Raw genomic sequence first — 21,751 nt, forward strand, 5'->3', positions numbered from 1 at the left:
TTCCAGGGGAATCCGAAGCCCTCTTCTGACCGCCGTGGCATTGCACTCACATATATGCAGGTGATACATGCATACACATAAAATAAAAATAATAAATACAAAATGTTAAAAATGAATAAATTAAAATATCATACAGGCTGGGGTGTGGTCCGGTGAATAACATTATTTCTGTACAAGCATGATGACTTCAGTTAGAATCTCTAGTACCCCCACAAATTGTGCACAGTTGTGCACATGCCTGTAACCCCAACACTCTGGGAGACAGAAACAGGAACATCACTGAGCTTGCTATATACCAGGCTAGGTCCAAGTTGGATGAGTGACTTTGTCTCAAGAGAATAAGGTAAGCTATGTTAGAACAGGATACATTTTCAGACCTTTGAGCATGTGTATGTGAACCCCTACAGAGATGCACATACACCACACACAAACACAAATGGATATAAACAAAAACATCATATGGTTTGAACTTAATAGAACCCACAAAGCAGATGTATCCACTTTCTATATTCATTATTCTTCTAGAATCTGCATATAATTTCTCAAAATTTAGCTTCTAGATAATCATTTATAGATCTCTCCACGAGATCTCATTCATGAGATTGTCAATACAGTAAGTCTTACCTTAGTTACCATAAAGAAATGTATCAAAAACATACAAAATAAATTAAGTTATTAATAACAACTGCTGAGTCATTTCAAAGCCTTGTTCCGATGGTTGACAGGTTTCCTCCGGTTAAACGATTCTGTGCTCTGCTGTACACATCACCACGTATTCTTCTCTCATCGTATCTTCATGCTTTTGTACAAAACGCACTCATTTTATCCATCAATTGTTTAGTACTTTCTTCATTTGTTCATTCATCACTGCACTTCCAGTGGAAGTTTAGTATATTACAGGCATTGCAGTAGGTTCTGTAGGCATGATGTAGAATGAAATAAATATATTTATTTTAAAGAAGCTTGTGATTCGATATACATGAGTATAGAGGCTGTAGAAACATGTAGGCTATTATGCTATGATTTATTGCAGGCAAAATATGTGAGCCATTGATCTGTTTGGAGGGCCAGGTAGCCCAGATCTGGAACCTGGTATGGGTTTATAGAGGAAATGATACTTAATATGGAATTTTTAAGTTGAATAGGACATTTCTAGATGAAATCGGGTGTCAATAGCATGCACAAACACCTTGAAGCAGAAGAATGAGTCCTATTTTGAAAAACAAAGGCAGTCCAACTTGGGCATATTGGATTGTATGGTATAAGGATGAAGAAGATAATTATCCTTCTTGGTGAGGGAGGGACTGCATTACAGTATCAGAGGGATATGTGCGGATTGATACTCCTGTGATGTGTGGAAATAAGAGAGTAACTTGGATATGGTGCATGGCGGTGACAGGCCAGGTTAACTGAGGATGCTGCCACTTTACATGACTATGGCTACATAGTTTTATTAACTCATTGTTAGATTCACTTTGTTGGTAATTGGCCACAAAGATGAATAGCACATGTCCTTGCCCTTGCAGTATTGAGCATGGAGCTAGAAGGCAGGGAGGAAAACACATCATTTGATCAATGTGATGTGAGGAAATCTGACAGAGCATAAGATGCTAAGACACAAAGGTAGGGAAGTGATGGCCTTTGGTGGCTGGGAGATAACGGTAGGAACTTTTATTCTTCTTGTCCTTGGGTCCTTCTCCTCCTTCTCTAAGGTGCTCTCTTTAGTGGTTCATTTCATGTTACTTTATCTTCCACTAAGACTGATGTGACTAATTTCCAAATCTATTTCCCAGCATAGCCTCTTTCCACGGCTTCATCCATACAGATTTAATTCTCCAGTGACATCTCCACCTAATGTCCTGCTGACACTTCTAACTCAATTTGATCAATGCTGAGCTCATCTTTTCCTCGGAAAATTTGTCCATCACCCTGGCCCTGTTTTGGCAATAGCTCCCTGCTAAAGCCAATAATGCAGGCTGTGATGCCCAGGGCAAACTTCGGCTCAGCATTTCCTTTCTCCATCCCCGCATCCGACATTTTTCAATTTATTCTTCACCTGTGATGTCTCTCACCTCTCATTCCTACCAATGTTACCTTATTTGAGATCCTTACACTTCTTCTCACAGAGGCAAGAGATGTTCAGTTATAAGCAAAGCAGCATGGAGGTGGTTTGGGAGGTGCTTTCCATGAAACATAAGTACCAGAGATCAATCCCCAGCACCCACATACAAAAGCCAGGTGTAGCACTGTATGCCTGTAATCCCAGTGTTGGGGATATGGAAACACAGTTAGCCTATCTCTTGCTGGTGAGCTAGTCTAGCCAAATGCATAAGTTCTGAGTTCAGTGAGAGACTGTCTCAGAATATAAGGTGGAGAGCAATAAAGGAACTTATCTCCACATATGGAGACGTGGGAAAACTCTGGCCTCCACCTATGAAGACAGTGGGAAACACTGATGCTTGGGTTCTACTTACAGATGCCCCAATTTAATTGATCTAGGTTATGGCTTGGGCCATTGAGAATTTTGAAAATTTCTCCAGGTCATTCTAGTGTAGTTAAGGCAGAGACCTATGCCAAGAAAATTCATTTATCTCTTCTTTAACTGACCTTTTCAGCACTGCTACTGTTGCCAGAAGAATGAAAAACACCTTGCGCATCAATGTGGCATGGAAACTCCAAACCTGTTTAAAAACCTTAAAGGCAATAAATATAAGATGCATGTGTGACAAAATATTCTGCTACAATGACGGTCAGTTTTCTTGGTAGAAAAGATGAATATGTCATGATAGCACAGTAACCACAGCATCTATGTAAAAAGAATCATAAACATTCGGGCTCAAGAACATCATTATCTCACGCATGCTTTCTGTTTCTAATTTTCCTTATAGCAATCAATCTCAGGCATTAATGCCAAATTAATTGTCTTGAAAAACAGCTTAGAATGTAGCAATCCCCTTATAAAAAAACTCCTTCAGTACATCCTCTTTTCTTACCAGAAAAAAATCATAAGTTCTTTCCCAACTTTGTGCAAGCACATTGACTATATTTCTCTTGCATGCATTCTTGCCTTCAGGGATTTACTTATGCAGTTCCTTCAAATCCGTAACTAAACAATTCCACTATACTTAATATTTCTGTTCACTTACAATCTCCTTTTCATGGGCATTTTGGATGCGAGTTTCTTATCGTCTTAAATAGCATGATATTTTTGTAGCTTATAAAGCTAATTTACTAATCACAGAAAACTTATCACACAATATTGTTTGGTAATAACTTATTTCAACTATCAAATATTTAATATCCACTTGTCATATGAGCTGTGTGGTTTGGATAGACACAAACCACTGTAGCAATGGCCCCTGCTACAAAGAGAGGCTGAATGGGAGTCAAGGAATGTAAACAGTTGTCATTATTATTTGTAATGATATTTCAGAGTTTTATGGTGAAAAATAACTGGTTGAGATTCATCTCTCTAAGTGAGGCAAGCAGTAGAGCTGCCAATGATAATGACCCCGATTCTAAAGAAGTGGTCTTAGGCTGGAGAGATTGCTCAGTGGTTAAGAGTATTGGCTGGTCTTGCAGAAAACCTGGGTTTGAATTCTAGCACCCACAAAGCAGCTAACAACCCTCTGTAACTCCAGTTCCAGGGAATCTGACACCTTCTTCTGTTCTTTGCAGGCACTGCACACCATGGGTGCACTTACAAACATGCAGGCATAATATTCACACACATTAAATAAAGTAAGTAAAGGTTTTTAAAAGAAGTGGTCTCGGAAGTAAGTGAGGTAGTGAAAAAGAAACACCTGATTCCGTACATGCTCTTAGAAGACTCAGTCAGTGATCAGACTGTTCTCTCAACAGGAGATTTTAGGAGCTACATCATCTGAGAAGGTTTAATGCTGGTTGTAACCATGTTTTCTCTAGTGAACATTCTTCCTATTGATCCAATAAGAGACTAAATTTATTTTTTGATCCTGCCCCAAATAAACATTGCTGGTGGGAACCCATTAACAGCTGGATTGTGGAATGTGTAGGGTCACTAACAGCAAATCTGTTACAAGCTGAATATGTCACATGGGAAAATATCGGGACCATTGGAGTCCCCTTGCTTAGCACCCTGGTAGAAAATTGAGGTAAAAATGGAAGAGATGAATTCCAGCTTTGTTCAATAAAACAGCTGATTAATTGCCCCCTTTTACTTTTAAGGACTGAGTACTGAGTCCTCATTGTATGAGTCCCTATAAAGGTTTTAGGAAACATTGTCCTCTTTATTTCTTCAGTTAACTTCAGTAAGGAGTAAACTCTTTCAGAAAACCTGCCCACTTTCTATTTTACTTTTACTTATATACAGTTTTAGTTATTTCCACTAGACTATGAGACTGTAAGTCTCTTAATGGAAAGATTAAACTGTCTAGGTTGTCCTAAGAATGCCTACTGCTATTTTTAATGCAAAGTTTTGTAACAAATGAATAAACAATGATTATGTAAGTTTTCTAAGGATGACTTTGCAAAATAGCAAAGTACCACAAGCCAATTGACTTATGCAAACTGAAAGGCAGGCTCTCATCAGTCTGGATGCTGCTGGACGTCACTCCTCCTCTTGTAGACAACCTCCTCCTCCATTTCTCTTCATGTCATCTTACCTCTGTATATGTCAAAATGTCCAAATTTACTGTTTAAGTAAAAAAAATGATTATGACACAAAGGAACAGATTTTTCACAATATTTTCTTTAAAAATTTTTGACACGTTTATTTATTAGTGTGTTGTATGTGCAAGTGTGAACATGGTTTGTGCTTGTGGAGGTCAAAAAACAACTTGTAGGAGTGGGCTCCCTCCTCCCAACCAAGTCCCTGGTATTTCCTTTACTTGCTGAGCCATCTCTCTGGAGGAAAGTACTTCTTGATGGTATTTTTGTATGCATTGGTTTTATAAACATCCTCCTCCCCTGCTCCTCCATCTCCCTGACCACATCCCCTCTTGCATCTTTCCACACCCTGTATTCTCCTTTTCACTTGCGTGTCGCACATCTTCTATTGTCCTTCCACGTCCATTCCTTAAAAACTTTATCCAGTCATACTTGTTTAAGGTCTACTGTAATGACTAAACTAACTTGATTTCGCCTTTGAAGTCTTCATCACCAAATAAGGTAATCTCTGAGGTCCTGGAGAATAAGAATTCCATCTATAAATTTTGGAAGAGGCACAGTATTTAGCCAATAACAGTGAGGAAAGACTTTAAAATCCCATTATCTGTTCTCTTTCTTTTACCTTCTCCATTTATCAGGAATATTCTAGAACAGCCCTACTCAGCAGAGCATTTTGCTACGAGGGAGGTGTTTCTTGTCCTAGTGCTTCAGGATGTCAGCTTGTAACTATATGTGACTGTTATTCACCTGAAATATAGTTGAGGAATTTAATATTTAGTTCTGTTTCATTTACTCTAATGAATTTAAATTAAAGTAATCATATATTGCTAAAATATTGGGCATTATAAATCTTAAGACTGGGAAGTTGAAACAACTTACTTATTAAAAGTGAAGAATTTGTATTTCTGTGAATTGTAAGAAGTGCCGTGTGAACTCAGACTCACATGGTTTTTAATGTCAAAAGTAAATATTAAGAGTATGACTTCTTCAAAGGGGTTAGAATGAGAGAAGGCAGGACTCAGTGGCGGCAGTGGGCGTCAAATTTGCAAGTGTCCTGAGGGAAGGCAGCCTTAAGGTTGTCGAGTCTGATTTGTCACAAAAAGCTGGATAACCAAGATCTCAGGGTTTTCCTTAAAAACTTTGGCAATGGACTTTCTCCATGTTGCCAAAATCTGGTGAACATAAGCAAAATAATTTCCTGCTGGTTAAAAATTTTCTTGAAACAAAATCCTTATACAGATTTCCGTAGGAGGATGTCTCTTGATCTGGTTAAGCAAACATTGCAAATTCTTGGTAAGCATCAAGTACTAAATACTATCAGAGTAATGAAGTCTTTTCACACATCATAACTTAGACGACTAAAATAATGGACATTTGAAATGAACAAGTGTTGAACTTTAAGTTGTTTATTTCCAGAAGCTTCCAAAATCTGCACTCAGCTGTGATGGTCCCAGGATTGACAAACATGTTGCTGTCTCTGATCTTTTCTAGTCCAAATCAGAGAATTAACAGAAGGAAGATTGACAGTTGTCATCTTTGCAGATGCTCAGATGGCTTTAACATATAGAACTGTACAGTGACAGAGGATGTGAAGTATAGAGTTATTTATCTTCTATAAAATCATTTGCTTTTATTTCAGATTTTAATTTTTATTGATGAAATAAAGGTCTTCAATCATTTAGCATCCACGGAGCCCCTGCTTCATGCCAAATATTTGGTGGCATTTAGGGTGTGGTATATACTTAGTCAGACTAGATCAGCAAGAATGAAAGCTGAGCAGATGTGAACTAGACTTTGAGTAAATGTTCCTGAAGGCATTCTTTCCTCTTATAAAATGTGCTTTGAAATTGCAGAATGGGGTGCTTTGAAGTCTGCCTGTGGGATTCTTTACCTAGTGCAGGGAGGTTAGTAGGAGTCAAAGAGTTAGATTATAAAGGGAGGAACTAGCAGAACAGAGGTGCAGAAAGGAAATGTGTGCTGCCCAGGGTTAGGGAGGAGCTTAGCTCTGTACAGGAACAGAAAGTGGGTCATTTTTATAGGAGAGACTAGGAAGGTAAAGTTGACCAGTTCCTATGTAGATTGATGGTTTATGTTCAATGACAGCATTCTATGGTAAATACTGTGGTGAAAAACGGGACCCAATGGACATGTTCTATAGTGATGGAGGAGAAAATTGGGCTACTGGGACTAAGCAATTTGCAAGTCAGGATTGTTCCTCAATAAAGTTTCGACTTCAGTGTAAAACCCTGGACTCTTAGTGCAAACTTCCCTGTGCTTGGATATTTGAAAATGTGTTCCATCCTATGGTCCGCTTCTAGGATCAAACCCATACCCGACCTTGATCTCAGACTTAGGAAACTGAGCTAGAAAGATCACAGGGTACAGGGTATGGTCTAATACTAGTTTTCTACTAAATAGTTATAGTATTAAACTGACTCCTAAGAATTTATTGTTATTCCTATATATTAATGCATCCCAAAACTCTGACCAGAGAAGTTTCCTTATGTAGCAGATGGTGATTAACACAGAAACCGCAATTAGCAAAATGCAGAGAACAGGGTCTACAGAGCACCTATCCCTGAATAGGATACCTATGCAAAATTTCTGCTCCCAAGGCTTAGGGATGACTATGGAAAAGGGGGCAGAATCAGTGTAAAAGTCAGAGGTGGCAGAGGACCACAAGGAAATAGAGTTTTCCAGACAGCTGGGAAGCTCCTCAGATGCATTCACAGTCATGGTAACAGCATGCACAAGTCCCATGCAAGTTCAAACCAGACAAAAACTCAGCATAGACATGGGTAAGTAGGTAAGAAATTCCAACCCAACCTAATTCTGATGACTGCTGGGTGAGTAAACAAATTGGGCAGGGGGCAGTAAGGGGAGGTGTGGATGGGGAGGAGAGTGTAAATATCACCAAATGATACCCTATGAGATTCCCAAAAATTCAATAAAAAAAAACTTTTTAAGTGAGCGGCATCTTTATCCATCCAAGAAATGTAAATTTAAAAAGCTGCTTTGAGAGTCCATTTCAGCCGGTCAGAGCAACTGTCCTCAAGAAAAGAAATGCTAGCAAATACTGGCACAGATGTGGCAAAGAGAACCTGGATTTACTGTTGGTAGAAATGCAAACCAGTACAGCCTCTGTGGAAACCAGGGTGTTGCTTTCTCAAAATATTAAAGATAGAATTACTATATGACCCAGCTATGCCATTCCTGAGCAAATACCCAGATGATTCTAAGTCAATATAACACAGAAATACCTGAACATACATCCTTACTGATGCACTATTTTTGATAGATAGTTATGTAACCAGCAGAGATGCCCATCAACAGGTGAATGGGGAAAGAAAATGTGGTATATATACAAAATGAATTTTAAAATATTTAGTTTATTTTTGTTTATGTACATATGTATGTGTCATGTGTGGGGGTGCCTGAGAGGCCAGAAGACTCCTTTGGCTCTTTTGTAGTTGAAGTTACAAGTGGCTGTGAGTCACCCAATGTGGGTGCTGGGGATTGAACTCAGGTCCTCGGGAAGAGCAGCAAATGCTCTTAAATACCCTGACATCTATCCGGGCCCTACTTAAAGGAATTTTATTCAGCTACAATGAAGAATTAAATCACGGTTTTGCAGGAAAGCAGATGGAACTAGAGATCATTATGTTCACTGAAATAAGGAAGATTCCAACAAACGTCACGTTTTCTCTAACATATGGAATCCAGATATAAATTTATAAATGTATGACATGAAAGTGTAAAGGGGGCTATGAGAGGGGAGAAGAGATCCAAAGAGGGGGGAAAGGAGAAACAAGGGAGGATAACGGAACTCATGGAACAGGAAAGCAAACACAAGGACTATTTGGAGATGGGAGGGCAGAGAATGGCAGTAGGGGGTTGAACAGGGCAAAGTCCAATGACATTTATTGACCAAAATGCCATAACGAAATCTGTTGCTCCGTATTCTAACTAAATAGTTATAAAAAGGAATCTCATTGTGGTGATTCTCAACAAAGTCGCTGTTACCTTCTAGAGAATATTGGCACAGTCTGTATTTATGTTTTTAGTCGTGTTGGTGGTGGGAAGGGTCCTGAGAAGCTGCTGATGCACAGAGCAGTTCTTTCCCTGCCCAGCACACACACAATAATCATGTATTCCAAACATCGATAATGCCAAGGCCCAAGGCTGTGAAACCTCCAGTCAAAGTGGACATCAAAGGGAGCTGTAATTAATGGGGTTGGGAGTGCAAACAGGAGCAGCAGGTAGTTGTGACAGGAAATAAAAACTGGTAGACAACACCTTGGTTTTGTTACAAAATGTGCACCCATGAAATTGTACCAAAATACCAAAGTTATATCTGAATATGTGTTCCCATCTTCCTAATCTCCCAGTTGACAAAAGCATCATCCTATTATCCCACCCTGCTATAGTAATCCAATCTGTGGACTGTTCCACGGAAAGTGTTTAAAATATTTGCTGAATAAATGGATGCTGGCTTATTTTAAGAAGACAAACTTTTGTACAATTACAGTACTACTGAGTTATAAATCTGTGCCAGTCATTTTCTACAGTTTGATCTAATTCTCACAAAAGCTGTATAAGGAAATTGTTAACTGTAACTTAGAGAGGAAGACACAGGGGCTTTGGATTCAAGACACTGCCAAGAACCTAAGGTAACAAATGATTATTGGACTCCATTGCCTGTTCCCCCTTTCATTACCTTTGGAGCTATTTCACATCAAGGATGAGACATCAGCCTAACTTTATCTATGTGAATAGAGTGAAGTTATAGCTGTATTTATGGAACGCACAAACGAGTGACCTAAACCATAAGGATTCTGTCTTAATGCATGTAAATCAAATCCGAGGCCAGTGAGTAGACTCCCGGGACAGCAAAGGTCCACATCTCTTCAATTATACTTAGCACAAAGTTTCTATCATCAGGGCTGTCTCATGATTCACTGTGCCAGTTGGAGCTCCAACCCTCATTCTAGTCAGAAAGAATAATAAGGTCAAGCAACAGGCTGTGCCTCCCACTGCCTTCAGCTCCTAGATCCACTGGAATTTCCACCTCACTATTTTGCTTTCGTTTCTTTGGCCGCTACTCTACAAAGAAATCTAGGAAATATATGTTTTTGGCTGAAGATATTTCTGTTATCAAGAAAGGAAGAAAGACACAGGCTAAAAAACCATTAGTTACCTTCACAGCTGAAGCACAGTTCAAACAAAGCTTAAAGTTTTAATGGGTGCATGAAAACTTTCCCAACCGAAAGGCAGGATGGATGTGAAGCTAACTACTATGTTGGCCAGGCTTGAACTCAGGATGCTAAGACCCACTCTGCTCCAGCAAACACAGTCTTTTCATAGCCAGATTCTGAATTCAGAGACACAGTGACTCTCTGTTCTGACCGTCTTTTCACCAACACTTAATCTGAGTTTCTTCTACGTCTTTTCACTTTGAAGCTCTGTTTTTCCCTTTGTCTTTGGGTTTTCATTGTATGTTTTTGTTTCTTGAATTCTGCTTTCATCTCCTTTTTTGTAGAAAGAAATTCCATGAAGCATTGCATGGTAACTATCACACTACTCATGCACTAGCGTCTGTCCATTTACAGTTCTTCATCCTGTTCATCCTGTGTATCTGCTACTTTTTTTAAATTTACACTGTAAAATCCATTATGATTTAATCTTTTCAAGAGAAAGGTGTTATAAGGAAATATTTGGAAACTTTCACATTTATCAGATGCATTTTTTATCATTTTTTTCCAGTTTTGCAATTCTAGATCCAAACTTCATGGCCTATTTTAACAGCAGAGCAGAGTCTGTAAGACCAAGTTCCACAACTGCAAGATGTAAAAGTAGCTTTTCACCAACTCTGGGAGGTAAAGCCAAGTTTGCCTTTTCCCAAACTGGCATGGAATTTAGGAAAGAGACAACATTCTCATCCAGGAAAGGAAATCTTGCTTCTTTCTCATGATCACCAGTAACTCTATCATCACGACCAAGGATTCTAAAGAAATTCGACCCAGTTCCATTACTATTTCCTCATTCAAGCCTTCCAGTCCGTGTGACTGAAAGTGGACACAATGATGAGAGTAACTTATCAGCTGCTCATCTTCATCAGTTCCAGTGAGAGTTGCCTCTGCCCTGCTCTGGTAGGATTCGCTTCTCCTGGGTCACCACCCAGCTGATTCCTGTAGCAGCAAACCAGATGGCACAGCCAGTGCTATCCACACTGTGTCCGAGGCCTGACCTAAGGGGCATATCTGTTTCTGAAGTTCTTCAAGAGAAACATTAATTTCAACAACAAACTGCTGTTCTTTTAGCCCTGTTCTTCCTGTGATTCTGTCTGGTACATTAGCATTGGAATAAGCATCAGCAGCAACACTCTTAAAAAATTCTTCTATACCACAATGGTTTTGCTGTTTATTACAAACAGTTGGCCCGGTCTTTTATTTAGACAAAAAAGCCACATTCAGAAGACCAGTTGGCTCACCTGAAGGAATATGAAGCTCAGCAAGGACTGCAGTCACCATGGCAATCACCATGGCAATCACCATGGCATCGATGCCTCAGAACACAGGATCACGACATGTGTCTTCCTACTGCAGGTTTTCGAAAGTTCTTTTGGTGCCAAGTTTTCATCCCTAACTAAATATAAGACACATGACTTGACTGAAATACTCAGTACATCAATGAACTGCTGAACTACTATTTTTGTGTGCTCACCTGTAAGAAAGACCTCAAGTGTCTGTCTTGTAGGTGGAATGCTGGAACTGGTTCTGCAGTGAGTTTCCAAAGGATCTTGAGGCAACGTCATAACTAAGGGTAATTTTTTTTTAAGATACAGTTTGGCTTCACTTGTGACCACTGATACAAATTCTGGTAAGTCTGCTGAAATCTGAAAGTTATTAGCACATTCTTCAGGAACATTCTCCTTACAAATGTATTTCCAAGGATATAATTTTAAAATCACTCATCTGGAAATACCAGCAGACTTGAGATCAATTCAAAAAATTCCAGAAGCTGGAATTTCTAGATTTGCATCTCCAGATATTTGGTCACCAACTGAAGATAGGCAGAAACCCTGTCCAATTACTAAAATGCCCAAGTAATCTATGGCAACCAAAAGAATCCCTACCAAACCATAAGTTATGACTAGAGGCTTGATAATCTATAAAAGACGAAGGACCAAGGACTTCTGAGAAGAGTGACAAAATGGCAGACTCGTTCTTACAGGCAGAAAGGTTATTAAACATACTCTGAATATCATTCTCCTCAGCATCAAGCTTTATTCCATCAAAAACTTCTCCATTCCACAAGAACAGATTGCCTTTTCATCTTCCACAGACTGGATAGTCAAGGTACTTCTCGTACGAAGAACATGACCAGAAAATAAACACTGAAAATTAACCTCAGAGTTTAACAACTGTTTGCCACTGTTGGGTCTCTGTCATCTAGGATTGTATAGTAAATCCTTTAAGTCTTTACTGAAAAGCTCAACAAAAAAATTTTAAAGAAAAAAAGTGTTGCACATTGTTAGGTGAAATCACGGTGACTGTTTCTTGACTTTGGTCTTCTGTGAGTTTTCTATTTCTTGATAATCTTTCTTTAGTTCATGTAATGCATTTTTGTTTTCAGAAAGGATTTTTGTTTGATCTGTAAGAAAAGATGTTGCTGTTCTGTTGTTGCCTGTTGCGCACTTTCTCACTCCTCTTCAGGCTTCAAAGTTCACCCACAATAATTTTTTGTTCTTTAATCTTGCTGCCAAGGTTGTTGGTGGAGTCCTGTGTAACACTGGTCTAAGTGACCCAGGACTGGGCATCTTCACGCCCTGGGCTATGTACTCAGAAAGCATGCCTAAGATGGAAGCCCAGCCCATGTCTGCTACTTGTGAAAAATCTTTCATCTTTTGGCTAACTTTCCAACCTGACATAAAACTTCCATTCAGATGACAACACATACACACACACACACACACACACACACACACACACACACACAGACATACACACACACAGACATACACACACAGGCATACACACACACAGACATACACACACAGACATACACATACACACAGACATATACACACAGACATACACACAGAGAGACATACACACACAGGCATACACACACAGACATATACACACAGACATACACACACACAGACATACACACAGAGACATACATACACACACATACACACACACAAGACTTCTTTTGTGGTCATTGAGAATAATCTCTGCTTTTAGTCACATATTCATTCACTTCTTTGCTCCTTAGTCATTTCAATGTTGATTGAACATCTCTGATGTTTTTACAGGTTCAGGAAAATGTCTACATTTTCTACAGAATGAAACAGACATGGTTCCTGTATGATGTTTTAGTTTCACCAGGAAAGCCACCTACAAGACATGTAACCATCATCTATTCATAGTTGGGGATTTGGGGCAGAACTGCAAAGGAAAGGATGTCAGGGGAAACATAAAAAAGGAGCTCTCTAGGTTTCCTAGGAAAAGATACTTAGGATTAAAATAGAAAAGCTAAAGCAAACTACACAAGAAAAGACAAAGAGGAAGGATCCGGGAGGGAAAAGGGAAGGTAGAAATCATCGGTGGAGAAAACAGGTGGAGAGAGCTATTCTGCTCCGTGATCCTCATTCTTCCTAGATGGTGACTGCACACAAAAAAATCACCCCAAAACGTTCATGCTGGAGTGGATTGTATCTACAGTAAACACAGACGAGTATGATGCTTTCAGGCACTATCTGTCAGGTGAAAAAAATACAATATGTGGCTGAAAGGGTGTGTCTGAGGTATGAGGAATCGTTGCTGCTGGAAGGTTTGGGGAAGGGAGTGGTGGCGAATAAAGACATGTTCAGCACAGTAGTTAGTAATCAAGTCTTCCGGGTTTGAGTAGGTCTGGGAAGTAATTTTTTGTGTTTACTCGTGATGGTTGAGAAGTGATCACTAAATGTGACCCTGAAGCTCAAAGAAGAAGCTCCAGAAGGTAAGGCATTTAAGAAGGAACAATCGGAATGTATCCAAGCATAGCTTATGTTCCCCTTGCTGGTGAGGGCTGGGTACCTAGACCTGTATCAGAGAACAGACTATCATTTGTGATCTGCATCAGCTTTTCAGCATCTTCAAGTTTCATTTTCCTCCCCATAAAATGACAGTTATGATAACTGCATACACGAGCATGATGACAACCTGAGGAGATGGTGTGCAGCCCCCTGGCCTGCAGCTTGACATCAAGCTCGTCCCCTTCAGTGTCTCCACTCTCTGATAAGGAACAGGAGATCCCCCATTGGAACATTTTTACCAACAAAGAACCCGTTTTCAGTGGAGACCTAATAGATTAGATGACATTTTGAAGTTTCAATGATTTTATGAAGTCTCAAATCATCCTTAAGTGAATAGTGAAGAATGTAACAGGGCTCAATCTGCACCTTAGAGTGTCTGAGGATTTTCCAGTGACTCAAAGTGGCTGTGCAGGGCTTGAGAAGCCACAGGAAGCCATGCTGCTTCTGCAGTTACAGGAGAAGTGGGATTGATTGATCTGGAGACAAATGGGGACTCAGAGGCTCACTGTGGTGGAGGTGAGTCAGCTAAGGAACTTCTTCAGAAAGCGTCTTCACAAAGCTCCTAAAATCATCTCCCTTTTCATTCTTCCAGCATCTCAGATGCATCTAGTTGGTTAACATGACCTATTTCTAACCCACCTCTTGCCCTTTGCCCCTCTGCCCAGCATTTTACTATTCTGACTTCTTTGGGATTTTTATCTGCATTGATGGCAGTCTCTTGCCTTGAACCCACCCATGAAAACTTATGAACAACCATTCTGAAGAAAAACAACATACTCCCCATCAAAGCTATGTATCCTCTGCTTTGCTGAACTGCATTTTTAAACATTTGAAAGATATAAAAAAGAATTACTTCCAACATGACAGAACCAATTGTTCTGGAGAATCCAAACAAGCTGTAAAATCTGCTGGGATCTGGTTCCAGGAAAAGCAGTGTGAGTGATAATGAGACGTTGCTCCATGAAGGAGGGATGAAGTGAGCATTGTGGTGCTATAACTACTCATCACCAAAGCAATTCTTTCTCATTTGAAACAAGGGTATCCTTGAGTGGCTTTCTTTCATGTTAGATCTCAAAGAATATTATATAATACAATGTTATTACAGAAATTGTGTTTTGTCTGTAGAGTACAAAGTAACAATTTGCAAGCTGGAGAGGCAGAATTTTATTTCATAAAAGAAGTGAGACTAAATTGTGTTGCTAGAAAGATTCTTTCTATCTGGTGGGTCATGAACAGTCAAATTGAGACATATATTAAAACTGGTGAAATAAAGGGATGTCTGTATTCTAAAACATTGCTGGCATAGATAGATGTGTCTTCCTTCTGCATAGGACACTAGACGTTGTTTACCCTACAGACCCTTGATAGTATGAAGACTGAATGACAGAAGGCAGAAATTAGAACTAGATTAACGTATGACTGATGGAAATTGAAGCTTAGCATAGGGAAAAATCCCCAGCATGCACCTTAGTGTTCATATTTCTATAAATCTTATTCTAAATTGTATGTATCATTTATACTTGCAATAAGCAGGCAGATAGTTTATATCATGCATTGAATGCACAGATATACTTTGCAGGGGAAGAATCAGAGACTTGCTCCAGTGCTGGGCTACTTCTTCCTGCTTGCTTGCACTTGAGCCTGGAAAGGCTGAATACCACAGTTCATTTGCTGACATCATGCTTCTTTTAAATCGGCCATGCAAACCTAAACCCTCTTAACCATTATTGCCATCTGGAACAACGGAAAGCAGGATGGAAACACAATCATTCTCAGATATGGTCTGTGGGCACAAGATGATGAGAGGTGAAGAAAGAGAAGGTAATGGTTTAGAAACTCTTAGAGCAACGCAATGTTTCCACAAATCCAACCTAGTCACAGGAGGGGGATTGCGTGCCAGTTGCAATGGTGTGAAAATTTAAAAACAAAACGCAGCTACCTAGTATTCCATCATAGAGTGTCAAAAGAACCAAGTGATCTCTTGTGACGATGGGAAAGCAAACCAGTCACTGAACGTTAGCATCTGCCTACCCAGGAGCCTGGAAGATGTTCGGCTTTCAAGGTGGTTGTGATTATTTCATGAAGCAATGCATTTGAAACACCTGCTCCACAATTTACTATTTTCTCTAGTCCTTTGGCCTGGTTTTTGAAAGCTATTTGATCACAATGAAAACAAAACTAGGGTAGAAAGAATCCACCCACCAGAAAATTGAGGAGAAACTCACTTTGACAGTTTTGATCTCAGCCTTCCTCACTAAGGAATCTGACATAGAGAAGTACTGTCTTTAATAATATCTCATTAAGCCAACTTTCTATCACAGAATCCAGCCTATCCCCATAAAGTTCTCTTTAACTTTACTATTAGCTTATTAATGGGATTGGAGAGATGGTCATCATTTAATAGGACATTTCTCTGTTCCCATGAAAAGCTTGACATTCATAAATTAAAGAGGCCGTATATATGCATCCCACTGAGGAGGTCATATAGCTGACTCTGATGAGATGATTTGCAATCTTAAGTCTTCCATCGCTGTGAAATCTTGGAAGTGAGGGAGAGATAAAGAAGGATACCCTGAGCTAAGAGGAGGGGATAGGGGAGATGGGAGGAGACAGAGAGGAGAGGAGAAAGGGGAGAGGAGAGGAAACAAGAGGAAAGGAGAGTCTCTGCTGGCCTTGCCAGAGGCAGATGATAAAACACAGCTTGATGATGTAAACCTGCATTTTGGAGGAAAGAGGCTTGGGGGCCAGATGGCACAACAGTACTGGAGTTCTTTGGATCAAGGGTTCTTAGGTTGACTGGCAGCATGAGAAAAGTTAAACTGGACTTACAAAACCTGAGGCACCTCCTGAGTTCTGTCACATTGTGATGTGTGCGGGACTAAGTGTCAAAGCGCTTCATGGAAGACAGGGACTTCCGATGCAAGGATATTAGACCATGAGCCACAATGGAAAAATGAATGGTATAGGGTCATTGTCCAAGATTTGAGTCTTTCTTGGGCAATCAGGAAATACATCAGAAAGGATGTGCCTGTTTCAGGTCAGTTCACTAGAAGCAAAGCTTGCGAGAGGGGCCTTACTTAGAGTAAATGCTTAGAGAAGACAGGCAGCAAGAGAAGAAGGAATGGACTGGAGAAGCGGCTGTGTGGAGATACACCTTCAGACTGCACCACACAGGTTGTGTTCTAGAGGCCTGAGCCTCGAGTTTCATTCCCTCTATCCATGTGGCCACCTCCTACAGTCTCTAAAGGAAATGTTTCCAGAAGAGTTTCCTGGATCAGGAAACTTACAAAAGTGCTTAGCAAATGGGAGTGGCACTGACAGATGAGTGCCATGGTACTTTAAATTGGAACTGGGTGGAACATTCAGAGCATCAGCTATGGAGATATTTGAGCTGATTCATTGGCTGAAGTGGGTTAGAGGATATAACATTGTACAGAGAAAAATCATGTGCAAAGTCCCAGAAGAGATATGGAGTTGGTGTGTCTTAGCAGGACAGCCACTGGGTAGAGGTGAGAGGTGAGTGTGGGATATGTGACAAGCATAGTTACTATGTAAACTTGGGAAGGAATGACACAGATTGGAGTTGGAAGTCTTGCTGTTGCTTCCCAATTATGTGACCTTTAGCAAGAGAGCTTACTGCTGTTATCTTCAGGACCCTCATCTGTTAAATGGGTACATTAAGCCTGCCTTTCAGAATACTCGTGAGGATAAAGTAGCACCATGTAAAACACTGAGTACACAGCCTAGGACATAATGATTTCCAACAAATAGGTAATATTGTAATTATTGTAGAGCTAAATGTATGAGCTAATTTGTAAGGCATAGAATTCACCTTGAAGGAGTTGGATTTTATACAGATATGATGATGATATTAACAACAACGGTAACAGCAGCAGATGATGTTAGAATTATAGTGTAAAATGGGAAGCCAGTGGATGCTTTACAAAATCAGGCTGTTTTGCAATCTGTAGCCTGCCTTGTGGAGAATGGACAGAGGACAATAAACAAGGAAGGGCAGGCAAATCATCTATGGTAGTCTGCGTAAGAGACAAGGAGGGTTTAAGTCATCATATGTGTGGAGTAAGAAAGCCAGGACAGAACTCATGGACCTGTGTAGCTTCAGGACTCATGCTGCATGCCTGGACTCCACCCAGTACAAACGAGTGGCTCCAGCTGTTTCTTCATAGTACAAACTTTGCAGAATAGCGTCCTGTCTTGGTTAAGTGTTTCAGTGGAAAAGTAGCTTTCTGAGATGCCACTGGCTCCTGGTAGCAACAATTGGATGAAGCTGGAGAGCCTTCTCTGTCATGTCTATTGAATTTCTGTGCGCTCTAATTCATTAACAGAGGGACAAATGAGGAACATGGGCACCCTTTACTCTTGCTATTCTCTGGAAGAGTTTTTTAGTAAAACTATTAAGTGTAATGTAATCATTGTTTCTGCTGAAAGCCCATATCTTCCCAGAATGACCTTGGCTCCAGTCCCCAATGAAAACGGAAAACATGGTGATTTAAGTTGGATTATAAAGGTCCTGTAGTGCAGCTCTTCTATGGAGAAAATCAATAGACATACCTCGATAGATAGACACAAATAAACAGCCTCCTCCACTGTACTGAGTTTCCACCTGTCCTCAGACATAAAACGGTATAAAGAAGACCATTCCCTCTAGATCATACTGAGTTATGATTTCCTGGAGTTTTGTCTATTGCAACTCTAACATTATGTCTATGACTTCTCAAATGATATCAACAACAGAAGGTAAAAGTTGTAACATTTATGGGATCGTCATTCTGTGGCACTAGCGTAACAACTTCACATATGGTGCCTTGTTTAGATTTCATGGTCACCGTATGCTGTAGGAACCATTGCAATCCCATTTTACAGATGGTGATACTCAAGGTTGATGAAGTCAAAGAGAAACTTAGGGGGAGTGTTTGTGGGTGGGGGAGGGGTGGCAGGGTACTCAGATGAGCAGCCTAGTGTACCTGTCTCTAGCTCTGTAACATCTGACATCTGACTTTGATACTTTCTATCTTGCATTTAATTATTTATTTAAATTGTTTTTATTGAATTTTCATGTATTTCATACAGAACATCTCAGTAAATCTTAATCATCTTTATACCCCTGTCGGCATCTTCCTATACCCCCCCAGTGGACCCCATATACTTGGTCACCCCTGTTAAGGCCCTCTATGTCAAGTCAATGTCCCCAGATGTACCCCAGTGCGGGTTCATCAACTGAGGTATTGTCAGCCTATGTAGAGTTCCTTGTTTTAGGAAGATCAGTTTTTCACCTAGCAGCAATCAATTGCAATATTTCTTCATATAAGACTGGGGTCTGCTATTCATTTTCCCAGGTCTATGCTGGGTTTTTGTCTGCCTGAGTTTGCATGGGACTTGTGTATGCTGACACCATTGCCATAGAGTCACGTGAGCAGGTTCCCAGGAGTTCCAGGACTCTGTTTCCACATGGTCCTGCTCCTCCTCCCTGGCTCTTACAGTCTTTCTGCTCACTCTTCTGTGATGTTCCCTGAGCCTTGGATGGGTGAAGTTTAATAAAGGAGTCCTGTCCAGCATTCTGCAGACTCTTGATCTCTATGTTTGGTCATTTGTGACCTTTTGTGTTCCTGGCTCTCCAATGCATAAGGGAGCTTCACTATTGAGAACTGAGAGATTAGTTAATGTCCTCTTCTTTACCCCTGTTCTATGTTCCATAAGCCTTAGGTGTAGAGGTTGCACTGTAGACGTGTAATGTAGGCCTAGGCAACATAGACAGTATCTGTGTGCTACCAGTTGTGGTACATGATAATCATCTCCAACTGGTGCAAAATGAGCTTCTTTGATGGAGAGTGACTGGGATATTTCTCTCTCTCTCTTTCTCTCTCTCACTTACTCTCTCTCTCATCATGCATGAGGCTTTCTTTATCTGATATTCATCAGGTATTTTAACTCACACTGATCACTGTGTCTCTGAACTTCACTACTGCACATCTGTCTTACTACCACGTCATAGCACTTGATAATCTAGACAACATGTGCTTCTACCTTGTGCTTTCAGTTTTAACCAGTTTGTAGGTTTTGAAAGTCAGAAAAATGCTTTTTGTCCTGGAAGCTTCGTCTACCATCCCTGCAGCACCTATAAAGACATGACGTATGGAAGGACACAATATTTATAAATTATTTCACGTAGAAATGAAAAGGTGCAATGGAGAGAGAACAAGTGAAATGGCAACGGAGGAAGGATGGAAGGAGAGAAAAAAGAGAACAGAGAACACAGAGGAGAGAGATAGAGGGGAGAGAGAGAGGGAGAGAGAAAACATGGAGAAAGAGAAGAGATAGAGGAGGGAGAGAGAGAGAGAGAGAGAAAAAAGAGAGAGAGAGAGAAGAGAGAGAAGAGAGAGAGAGAGAGAGAGAGAGAGAGAGAGAGAGAGAGAGAGAGAGAGAGAGATTTTCCTGGAAAGGAAGATATCCTATTTTCTCTGCCAACCCGTTTTCTTTTTAACAGTATAGTACTCTTGCATCTGGAAGGTCCCTGTTCAAGCATGGAGTGGCTATTATAGCCATCTGTATAAATAATATATGCTAAAATGCTTTTCTGTGCCGCAAATATTGACCTTGTTCAATAATTGATGGTAGAGTTCAGTGCTACTCCGGAACTGCATGGAGACTCGCTTGTGCCCTTCCCAGTATTCTTTATCTGTGTTTGTTTCCTTACACCTGAAATTTACCTGAATTTCTTTATGAATGAAAACTTTCCCCTTGGGATTCAATATGATCTTGGAAACGGAATCCCATCAGGCAGGCATAGTAGAGATAGAGAAGTTTCACTTCATCATTAGAAAGAAAGCCAAGCTTACTGTCCTTAAGGATCTTGATGTCATATCTCTCATTCCTCTATATATTTTTCAAAGTATTACTGTAGTCAAAAGATAATATAAAACAGAAAAAAAGTTAGTGAATACTATGTGACTAGTTCTCTTCTGAGGACTTCATTCAAACTATTCTTTCAATACTCACAAGCATTCCTTGATCAAAGAGTTGCAATTATTTCTATACTATGGATTTAAAAAATTGAGGTGTGAGATTAAACAATGTGTTTAAAACACCTAGTAAACTGCAGTTGAAATAAAAATCCTTTACTCTAAATCACTGCAGTAAACTGGATTCCTGTTTGTACATCATGTAGTGAAAAGTTCCTGTTTGCTTTCTTATGCTTTTACAGGACTGTTTACTATTCCTTTATAAACCATTCCTTCTAAGCGTTGTCTCCAGACATTATTCATAGTTGTTGGTTTAATGATGCATCTTTTACTCAAGTTCAGTATAAAGCCAACTACAAAAATGATCCCACTTTTCTATATTGTCTGAATTTATATCTTTGCAATGTGATTTTTAAGCACCCCCCGCTTCATAATGTGCCTCCCAATCCTTAATGTGTAGACTGGGCCCTGTGATTTAGTTTGGTTCACAGCATGGAAAAGAAATTATATTGTACTGACAGAAAGTCTGTGCCTCAAGCTGTCTCATGAAGTTCCATCTTCTTTCTCAGAAACCTGCCATCACCATGAGAAAACCCTGAGATCAACTACTAAAGGGACAGAGAGACATGGAAAAGGGTCCCATTGTTCCAGTTGCTTACACAAGAACAGCCTGCCCGCCATTGCACAAATGTGCAAAAGACCCAGAGGACCAGCAGAGCCTCCAGTTGACAGAAAGATGCCTGCAAATGCATGGAGCCAAGCTGATACCAAGAAGGCCACCTACCTCAGTCACAGACTTGTCAGCAACGACTCTGTGTTGCCTTTTAAGAGACAGGAGTTCATTAGTGTATCTGTTCATCAGAGACTTGAAAGCTTTGTTATAGCTGTTATATCTATTTATTTCGATAGTGCTAGCCTACTAGGATTTAAGTAGAAACTGCTGATGACCATTTCTATCCAGAAGAACTTTCATGAAACAAAAATACTAACCCAGAAGAAACATATGGAAACTTAAGGAAATTCAGTTCTTTTTAAAATTATA

The 21,751-nt window shown here is 40.0% G+C and overlaps 2 pseudogenes; both read right to left on the reverse strand.

Moving 5' to 3' along the window:
* Positions 1-10,250: 10,250 nt before the first annotated feature.
* LOC103743932 lies at positions 10,251-12,148 on the reverse strand (annotated as a pseudogene).
* A 42-nt stretch (positions 12,149-12,190) lies between these two features.
* Positions 12,191-21,751, reverse strand: part of LOC115072415 — a 47,541-nt pseudogene continuing 37,980 nt past the window's right edge.

Source organism: Nannospalax galili, unplaced genomic scaffold, assembly GCF_000622305.1.
Source record: "Nannospalax galili isolate Female #2095 unplaced genomic scaffold, S.galili_v1.0 scaffold380, whole genome shotgun sequence".
Classification (NCBI taxonomy): domain Eukaryota; kingdom Metazoa; phylum Chordata; class Mammalia; order Rodentia; family Spalacidae; genus Nannospalax; species Nannospalax galili.